Here is an 8933-nt window from a genome sequence, read left to right as displayed (position 1 = left end):
TGGATGGATGGATGGATGGATGGATGGATGGATGGATGGATGGATGGATGGATGGACGGATGGTCAGATGGATGGATGGATGGACGGACAGCCGGATGGATGTCACACACCATGGGTTACACTGAGAATAGATTGTTCCACACAGATTTGGGGCAAGGAGCAGCATTTCCACTGCTTCCAAAGGCAGGAATTGGCAGCTTGGGGCCATCTTGGGAAGCTCCTCTGTGTGGCCAGCCCTGGACACTGAAGGAGGTGGTGTTGGTGCTTGGGTGCCACCTCCAGGTAATTTGTCTTTGCAGGATCTACAGCTCTGTGCCCAGACTATGTTAACAGCCCTTGAAACCCCCCAAAAGCGAGGAGAAAAAATTGGATTTTCCAACAGAAAAGCAGAGCATCTTTGTCCTCCTTTTGTCTTTAATTCCTTTTCTCATCCCTTTAAGAACATCCCTCCCCTCCTGGAAGGCGCTGTCACCGCGCTCACTTTTCCAATCCCAACTCCCGATGAGCCTCGGTAGATTTTTCCAAAGGATTGGGAGCRGTGTCAGGGCCATCTGCTCTCCAGGTCACTGTAAGAATCCCAGGGCCCAGCTTTGCCATGTGTTCCCTGCAGATTCCACACACCTTTGGCTGYGCTCTTGTCGTTAGCTGCTCATTACTGGGGAGGGGGGGTTTGAAAAGCTCGCCTTAAAAACGCCCCGGGTCCCAACCACACGTGTTGTATCAGTGGTTTTATAATGACCCATTTGGAATTATTTAGCCAGGGGGAAAACTGGAAAACCTTGGAGTTTTTTTGCCTTTCAAATTGTCCTCGTAAGATGCCCGACTTCTACAGTGAGTCTATGAATGTACCCACACTATTAGATCCACTTGTTTATAATAGCAACCAAATGTCTTCAAATATTCAGGCCTCCTTTTATTTTTTACAGCGCTGGCAATAAGCCTTTACATGTTAACTCTTGGCCTCTCTGGGTAACCTCTTATTTAAAAGCAACTTAATTGACTTTACCAGGCCTGGGCTATTTTTCATTTCTTCCTAGAGGACTCATTACTGGAGATGGATGTTTATAAACTGGATCTGGATCCTTCTCTCTCTCTCTCTCACACACACAGGCACACAAAACCAACCTATTTTACCCCTTCCTGCCTGTTTACATTAGCAGGCCATAATCATATTCATGGCTTCGCATAGTTTGGCCAAGATTTTTGTAGCGGTGACTCGGCGTAAAGAGAAAAAAGCAAATAGGTGAGCAGCAAGTGCTGAAAGAAAAGAGAAAAGGCGGAAATACTCGGGGTTTGGGGGATTTGTGTCTAAATAAAATGGGCAGGAGCAGAACAGAGGTTTGATTCTTTGAGGCAGGTARGTTTGTGATTTCAAACAGGTGTAAAACAATGGTAAATTGGGCCCAGTGTTGGGCTTTTATTCCCTTTTCTCCCGTTGGAAGTAGTGGTGTCATAATTATTTAGGAGAAAGGGTGACAATTTGGGTCAAGCTACAATTCTTGGCATAACAGATCCTCAAAAGTGGTGTCCAATAATCTGCAAAAGCTTAAGGCAGGAAGATTTTGTCTGTGTAAAAATGCCAAGAAGGGCACACGTTAAAATCCACAACCTTGGAGTATTGAATGCATCAAACCCTCAGGCCAGCACGAGCTGTAGGAATTTTCCTGGTGCCACTGGATCCACTGTGATTTCCATCAGCAGAACATCTGGTGYTCTGTGGTCATGTCCCAGGCTCAGTTTAAATCCACAGAGCTGTTCTGGCACAGGGGCTCCCAAAGCCTCGGTTTGTTCAGAGCCTTTTCTGTGTAACCACGGGGAAAGCCCTCACTGCCCTCCTGTGCATCCCTCTGTGCATCCTGCAGTTCCTGTCGGATGTGAGGGAGGCACAAACACCTATCAGCCCTATTCTTCATCCTCTTTTTGCCCTGTTTCCATTTTATAACTGATCAGTTAGGGTTTTCTCATCATTTTAAGTCTGATCAGCAAGGAATTGAAGCACTTCCCACCTTTCTCAGGCCAGCAGAGTTGAGGGGAGGATTTTCCTGCTGATTATTAAATTTGCTCACTTTCACTGTGTCTTCTGCTCTTTCCTGGGCCAGGTTCTTGTTCACSCAGCAGGAAGGAGCAGCAGGTCCCCACCAGCTGTCACTGCACTAGAAAATGACTCTAAGGATGAACAACAATAGTGAAATCCCAAATATTTAATGAGGTGCCTTTCCTCTGCTTGGAGACCCTCAAACACCCCTCATAGCTGAAGTTATTTTCAGAGCTCCACAAAATGGGCAATCAAGCTCCAAAATGATCAGATTTCTGATATTTTCTGTGATCTGGTGTCTCCTGCATCACTGTCCCAAACTCAGAGTGATCCAGATCGATTTGATGATGCCTCACCACAAACACAGGGAACCCCAAAAGATGTGGGATTTTCTCTGTACTAACCCTCTAAATTAAGAGTGTCTCCTACCTTTTTCAGCATGAGCAGTTCTTTTTGTTGTTTTCTGACCTTTCTCTGGGKTTTTTTGGCCCTGCTCAGCAGTGGAGACCTGTCCCCATGGCCCCCCTCGGGGTGTGAGCAGGGCTCCCGCTGTGGTCCCTGCCCTYCTGTCACCCCTCCCTGCAAACTCCAGGCTCCCCTCCTGCCCCATCCCTCTCTGGGACCAATAACTTATTTTTACTGGATTGTGGATAAAACYACAATTAAAGAATCTGGATTTTGAATAATCCTCCAGCCACCTTTCTCTGAATTTCATCATCGCCACAAATGATTTTGGGCTTTTTCTCTGGCCTTTCTTCCCACTTTTCTCTGTCATTTTTTCTTCCCTTTTTAATCTTCTCATGCCTTTCACGAGTTCCCTAAACTGGGTAGCATCTGCCAGTTTTATTAATGAGCTGTGTAATCCATTTACAGGATCATTAATGAAAATATTAAATAAGGCCAGACCCAACAAAAGATCCTTGGAGCATTCTGCAAGATACCTCCCACAAGTGTAACACTTGGCTTAGTGCCTTCCTGGCAGATCTGAACCCACAAAGCAGCGTTCTTATTATTGTTATTATTATTGTTATTATTGCTGGCACGAAGTGAGGAGCAGAAATCCCAGCCAAAGGCCGGGKTTTTGTGGCCATAGGCATGGTGCACACATGCTCTGGTTATTTATTAGAAAACAGCAGAGTCATTCTGGGATGGAGGGACTGGTTTGGTCTGAGACCTACAGGAAAAAGAGGCAGTTCCGGGTTGGTTACAGGGGGAAAAGAGAGAATTAAATGAAAGATGGGATGGGTGACAGCGGGATCAAGGGCACTGCCAAAGGTTTGCCCTCAGGCAGAAATCACTTTCCTCCACCTGCCTGATTTTACCTTTTTAAAGTGTGTCAGTGCTGGATGTTTCACTACCAGCCCCAAAATCACCATTTTTGTAAAACAGTAAACCCCAATATCTTAAGTGTGGGGAAAAGCTCACAGAAATCATTCTGCTGCTCACTGGACAAGCTGAGTGCCTGGTAGGAAACAGAAACAGAGGAATCAGCTGWTTTTTAAGGATTCCAAACAGATCCTAATACAGGGAATGAYGAGGTGAGAAGGGATCAGGATGGTTTCTAAGGATCCCAAGTCAATCCCAATGAAGAGATGAGGTAAGAAGGGATCGAGTTGATTTTTAAAGATTCCATAAAGATCCCAATACAGGGGATGATGAGGTGAGAAGGGATCAGGTTGATTTTTAAGGAACCCAAGTCAATCCCAGTGAAGAGGATTAGAAGATGAGAATGGRTCAGGTTAATTTTTAAAGATTCCAAACAGATCCTAATACAGGGGATGACRATGTGAGAAGGGGTCAGACTGATTTTTAAGAATCCTAAGTCAATCCCAAAGAAGGGGATGACAGGATGAGAAGGGATCAGGATGATTTTTAAGRATCCCAAGTAGATCCTGATGAAGGGGATGATGAGGTGAGCTCAGAGTGCAGCAGGTGGTGGCACAAAGCCACAGCAATCTGCACGGAGAGCACAGGGGACACAGAGCAAAATGGCCGATGGAAGAGATTCTGCAATAAAACRTGAATTTCCAGAGCAATTTACAGCACAGAAATACCCAAATCCCAGCCCAAATCCCACCATTCAGGGTTTTGAGATCTCAAGTTAATTAAGATCAATGTCTGGATATGTACAATGTTCAAAAAGGTATTTGTGTGCACACGCCCACAAATATTTCCTGCTGATTATTTTCACATCAGCACATTTATCAAATCTCCTGGATGCTGCAGGTTTAAGGCCTTCAGCTGCATTTTGGGAAGCCTCTTTCAATGCACGTGGATAAGATATTTTTATAAATTCTCYTTTCCAGGTGCATTTTCCACAATGTCTGTGCATATACCAGGACCCTTCTGTGCCTGCAAGGGGCAAACAAAGTATTTTTGTTATTTTGCAGCTCAGCTCGAGCAGTTTTCCGTTCTCCACAACCTTGCAGACCCTGAAGTCCGAGCAAAAAAACAAACAGCGAGGGTGAGGGGTTGGCGTGGGGGCAGAAGGAGAGGTTTCGGTGGAAAAGGAGAAATTTCTGACCACGTTCCTTTTATTGGCCTGGAGGAACCGTCGAGATTAACAACCACCGAGTGCCACCCACCCCCTCCCCAACCCCGGGACCTTAAACAATCCGGGAGAAGGTGTGACTTCAAGCTCGGTGGTAGGGATAAAGAGCAAGGAAGCCGGAATGTAAGAGCTTGTGTGATGTGATTATTCCCAGAAATGCCTCGACATCTCCCCGCCGGGCCGGGCCGGCTGCCGGCGGGGCCGGGGAGCCCGCGGTGAGGTGCTGACCGCCACTCGGCGATACCTTATCGGGGCCCGCCWGTGTCCCCTCGTAGTTACAAGCGGAAATAGGGCCGGGAGCCAGCGCAGCCCTCTGCCAGGGCAGCTCGGCMTCCAGGAGATCCCTGCCGAGCCCCCGCCAAGGTAAAGGGGCTCCGCTGAGCCCCCCCTGCCCGGGCACCGCCCCGCGGCTCGGCTGGGGCTGGCACCGTGGGGTCAGCCTGGCATGGGTGGGAGCGTGGCGATGGCAGAGGGAGGGTGGGCACGGCCCCACTGTGGGGCGGATCCTACAGCACGGGGGTGTTGGGGACCACCCGTGGGTGCGGGGAGGCTTTGGGAGCCGCCCGTGGGTACAGGGAGGTTTTGGGAGCTCCCCCGTGGCTGCGGGGAATTTGGGGTGCACGGGCTGGGAGTGTTCGGCCGCTGCTTCTGRGCTCGCTGTCCACCCCCACCAGAGGAGTTTGGGGAGAGATTTTGGGAAATTTTGAGATTTTTGGGTTGGGGTGGCAGGTTTTGGGGGCGAATGTGCCCTCAAGATGCTCTGGTAGAAGTTGCCATGTCACTCCTCAAATACTTTATTATGAATTTATTCACCTGAAGTGATGCCCGCTTTGCCAGCTCTGATCCCATATGTCAGGAGAGAAAAACAATACTCTTATTCTCTCTCGTATAATTTTTTTCATTATTTAAATAATTTCATTTACAAGGGAGGTGGGAGAGGGCTAATGTAGAACAGGTGTTTTGATCTCACGTTCCTCTTTGAAAAGCAAACCTTGCCATTTGGAGCCCCAATTCACCCTTGGTTGGTGAAGAAATTAATAATAGGGATTGTTTAGGAATTCATCAAAGAGAAACCCATCCCCTTTCCCCGCCTCCCCTTCCCTGAGCCGTCGGTGGCACCCAGCACCCCTGACTGGAAAAGGCACAAACCTTTGGCGTTTGATTTTTTTTTTCCTTTTCGATCATTATTTGCTATTTTCCGGCTGCTTTTGTTTTCCAACGCGCCGTTTKGCGCTGCGTGTTCGGAATTTGGCACGGAATGAGAGGGGCTGGCTCTTCCCTGCCACGGGCTACGGGGGACGGGGCGAGCAGGGAGATCCAGCCCGAGGGCGGAGGGGCGGCTTTCCCGAACCTTTCCTGCACCATTCCCGCACTATTCACCATTCCCGCACCTTTCCCGCACCATTCCTGCACCATTCACCATTCCCGCGCCATTCCCGAACCTTTCCCGCACCATTCCTGCACCATTCACCATTCCCGCGCCATTCCCGCACTATTTCCGCACCATTCCAGCGCTATTCCCACACCATTCACCATTGCAGCGCCTTTCCCACACCATTCACCATTCCCGCACCATTCCCGCACCATTCACCGTTCCCTCACCATTCCCGCACCTTTCCCGCACCATTCCCGCAGGGAGCCAAGCTGGGAGCACACGCGGGCTCGGAGAGCTGTTCCCGGCCCTTCCAGGGATCTGCCCCGCATTTCCACGGCTGTTCGTGGCCAAGAATTAGCTCTATATAAATATATAAATATATTTATATATAAATATATAAATATATACATATATAAATATATAAATATATAAATATATACATATAGACATATAAATAAATGTATTAAAAATATGTATACATATATAAATATTCCTTTCCTATTTCTGCCTCTTTTCCTCCCCGTAAATAACAAAAACCACAGAACCGCGTAAACCACGGCCTGGGTGCTCCATCGAGTGACACAAATGTCTCTGGATCTTTTGTGGGTGGCGGGGGCGGGTGAGGTCCCAGCATCCTCAAACCCTAGGAACAAGTCGGGGGTGCGGGAATGAACGAAATATTTGCGTTGGTTTGGGTTGCTGTTTTCTTTTATTTATTTTTTTTTTTTAATTAAATATTATTCGTCAGGAAAAACGCATTTCGACGATTTTCCCGTTGCCCGAGAGCTCCAAGGTGCTGCTCCGCCCGTCTCCCTAAATTCACAAAAACTAAAAGCGGTGGTAGGGATGAAGTGAATCGTTACATCGGTGAAATAACGGCTTTGTATCGGGGTGGGKTTTGAAGTTTTGAAGGTGATTTCACTTTGAAGTGAAACGGTGGCTGGAGAATTAAAATTGAGTTTGTGTAGCGAGGGTAACGCGTGTCACGGCAGAGTTTGAAATAAGCCTAAAACGTGAGTAACTTCCGCCTTACATTCGCCAGTGTGTGGATAAAATGAATTCAGAATCCTAAATGATCTTCGCTCCTGAACTCAACCAAATTAACCAAATATTTGGCAGCTCAAGAGCCCCGGTTTGCTCTCGGTTTCAGGGCTSCAGTGGGAAACCCGTGGGTCAACGCATCTCTCCGAAATTCCGATTTCTCCTGCCTGATCCCGCTGTRGGTGCCCAAGCAAATTCCTGCCTGCCGCCGCCGACTGCTCCAAGCAAATCGATTTTCCTGGAGCCCAGGGCAATTTTCTCCATCCTCTTTGCGAGGCTGCTCCGTCCTGCAGAAACCTCGGCTAATTTCCCCAGATAATCTCAATATTCGCCACGAAACCCAAGGAACGAGCTGGCCCGTTGCTCCTTTGGCTTTAAAGGTTGTTTTAAAGCTTTGATTTRAGCTCGGGGTGGCTGAGGGGGCTCCCCGCACCCCCTTTTAAAAAGCYAGGGAGGAAATCAGAAATGACACATCTTCTCTCCGGGATGGAGAAGGTCCTGCGAAAACTCTCCAGACACTCAATCCGCCCGGGAGATCTTCCTGGCCAAAGGAACCGCAGGGTTTGTCCCAGCAAGTGCATTGCAAGAGAGATTTGTGATTTAAATCAGGGAGAGAGGAAAGGAGGAATGTTTTCTGTGTGGAAAACAGTGAATTGGTCTGGTTTTCCAAAGGGGAGGGAAAAAGAAAAATTTGTGGGTTTGTTTTTTTTTTTTTTTTAATGTTACTTCTGTTGTGATTTCGCTCACGAGCGGCTCTAATTTGGTAGCGATCACTGGTTTTTAATCCTCTCGCAACCCTCGTCTGCCAAGATCAGGGATGCTTCGTTCCTATTCCCTACAAACCGCTTTATTCATCCCAAAAAAAACCCCTCCAAACCTTCAATGAGTCTGTAACACCCCCCAAAAAAATCCCATCAAAACCAGCCCAAACCCACCGCTAAACCTGGATTTACGGGGAGTCACTTCGGGGGCGATTTGAGGCAATCCGTTCCTTATTTTTTTTTCCCCCCACATTTTTAAAATAAATCTTTTTCCCTCCATCAGAACGCTCCCGAATTTCCCCCACTCCTCCCGCTTTTGGCTGGGGGGGAACGGTGTAATTTAAATCCGCCCTTCAGCCCGAACAATAGGAGCCGTAAACCCAGACTAAGAAAAGTTGTCGGCAGGGACGGAGGAACCGCAAACACATTTTTTTTYCCCCCCCGACCGTACAATGTGGAAACTCTTAAAGGGCGCTATCTGTAGACATCTTGCAATCACTGGTCTTCCTTGTCATCTGAAGGAGAAAGGGGAAAATATATTAAGTGAAGACACACTTTAAAATTACTTATACATTTTAAACATGCTGGCAAAGGGAACTGCCTGATAAACTCTTGCCCAGATTTCCTTTTTTTCTTGGGGAAATTATTTCAAGTTGTTACACAAATATCTCCCGTATCTCTTCTTTCCCCCCGCTTCTTCCCCGGATTAAATTCGAACGAAAACGAGTCCATGGAGCCCCCAAAACAGCTCGGATATGGGGCAACAGCAGGGTCGGTCCTGCAGCCCTACCTGGGTGCGAACACCCTCAGCTGGGGTTAGAGGGAGAAAAAAAAAGATGAGAATAATGAGTGAAATTGGTTAAAATGCTCAATAACAAGCCGGCACAGCGCCTGGTGCTGCAGCCAGGTGGGAGCGGAACTGTGCTGGGTTTCCCCGAGCCAAAATGCCCCCAAAAGCAGTCGGGACAGTGAATGATTTCTCTCCKAACGAATTTCCGAGGCCGGAGTGCCGCGCAGGGCTCCAGCCAAGCGCACGCTGCCTCCTGTAAAGCCGCCAGCTCCAAAGGCGGAGGTTTGGCCCTGGAACGAGCTGTGCGACTTTCCCACCGTGCTGCCGCGCTCCTTGGCTTTGGAAACGGGATTTATCCGGACGGGAGAGCACTGTTAAAA

Source organism: Malurus melanocephalus, unplaced genomic scaffold (genome assembly GCF_030028575.1).
Source record: "Malurus melanocephalus ecotype Western Australia unplaced genomic scaffold, MMel_1.1 scaffold_219, whole genome shotgun sequence".
NCBI classification, from domain to species: Eukaryota; Metazoa; Chordata; class Aves; order Passeriformes; family Maluridae; genus Malurus; species Malurus melanocephalus.
This window is presented reverse-complemented; position numbering follows the sequence as displayed.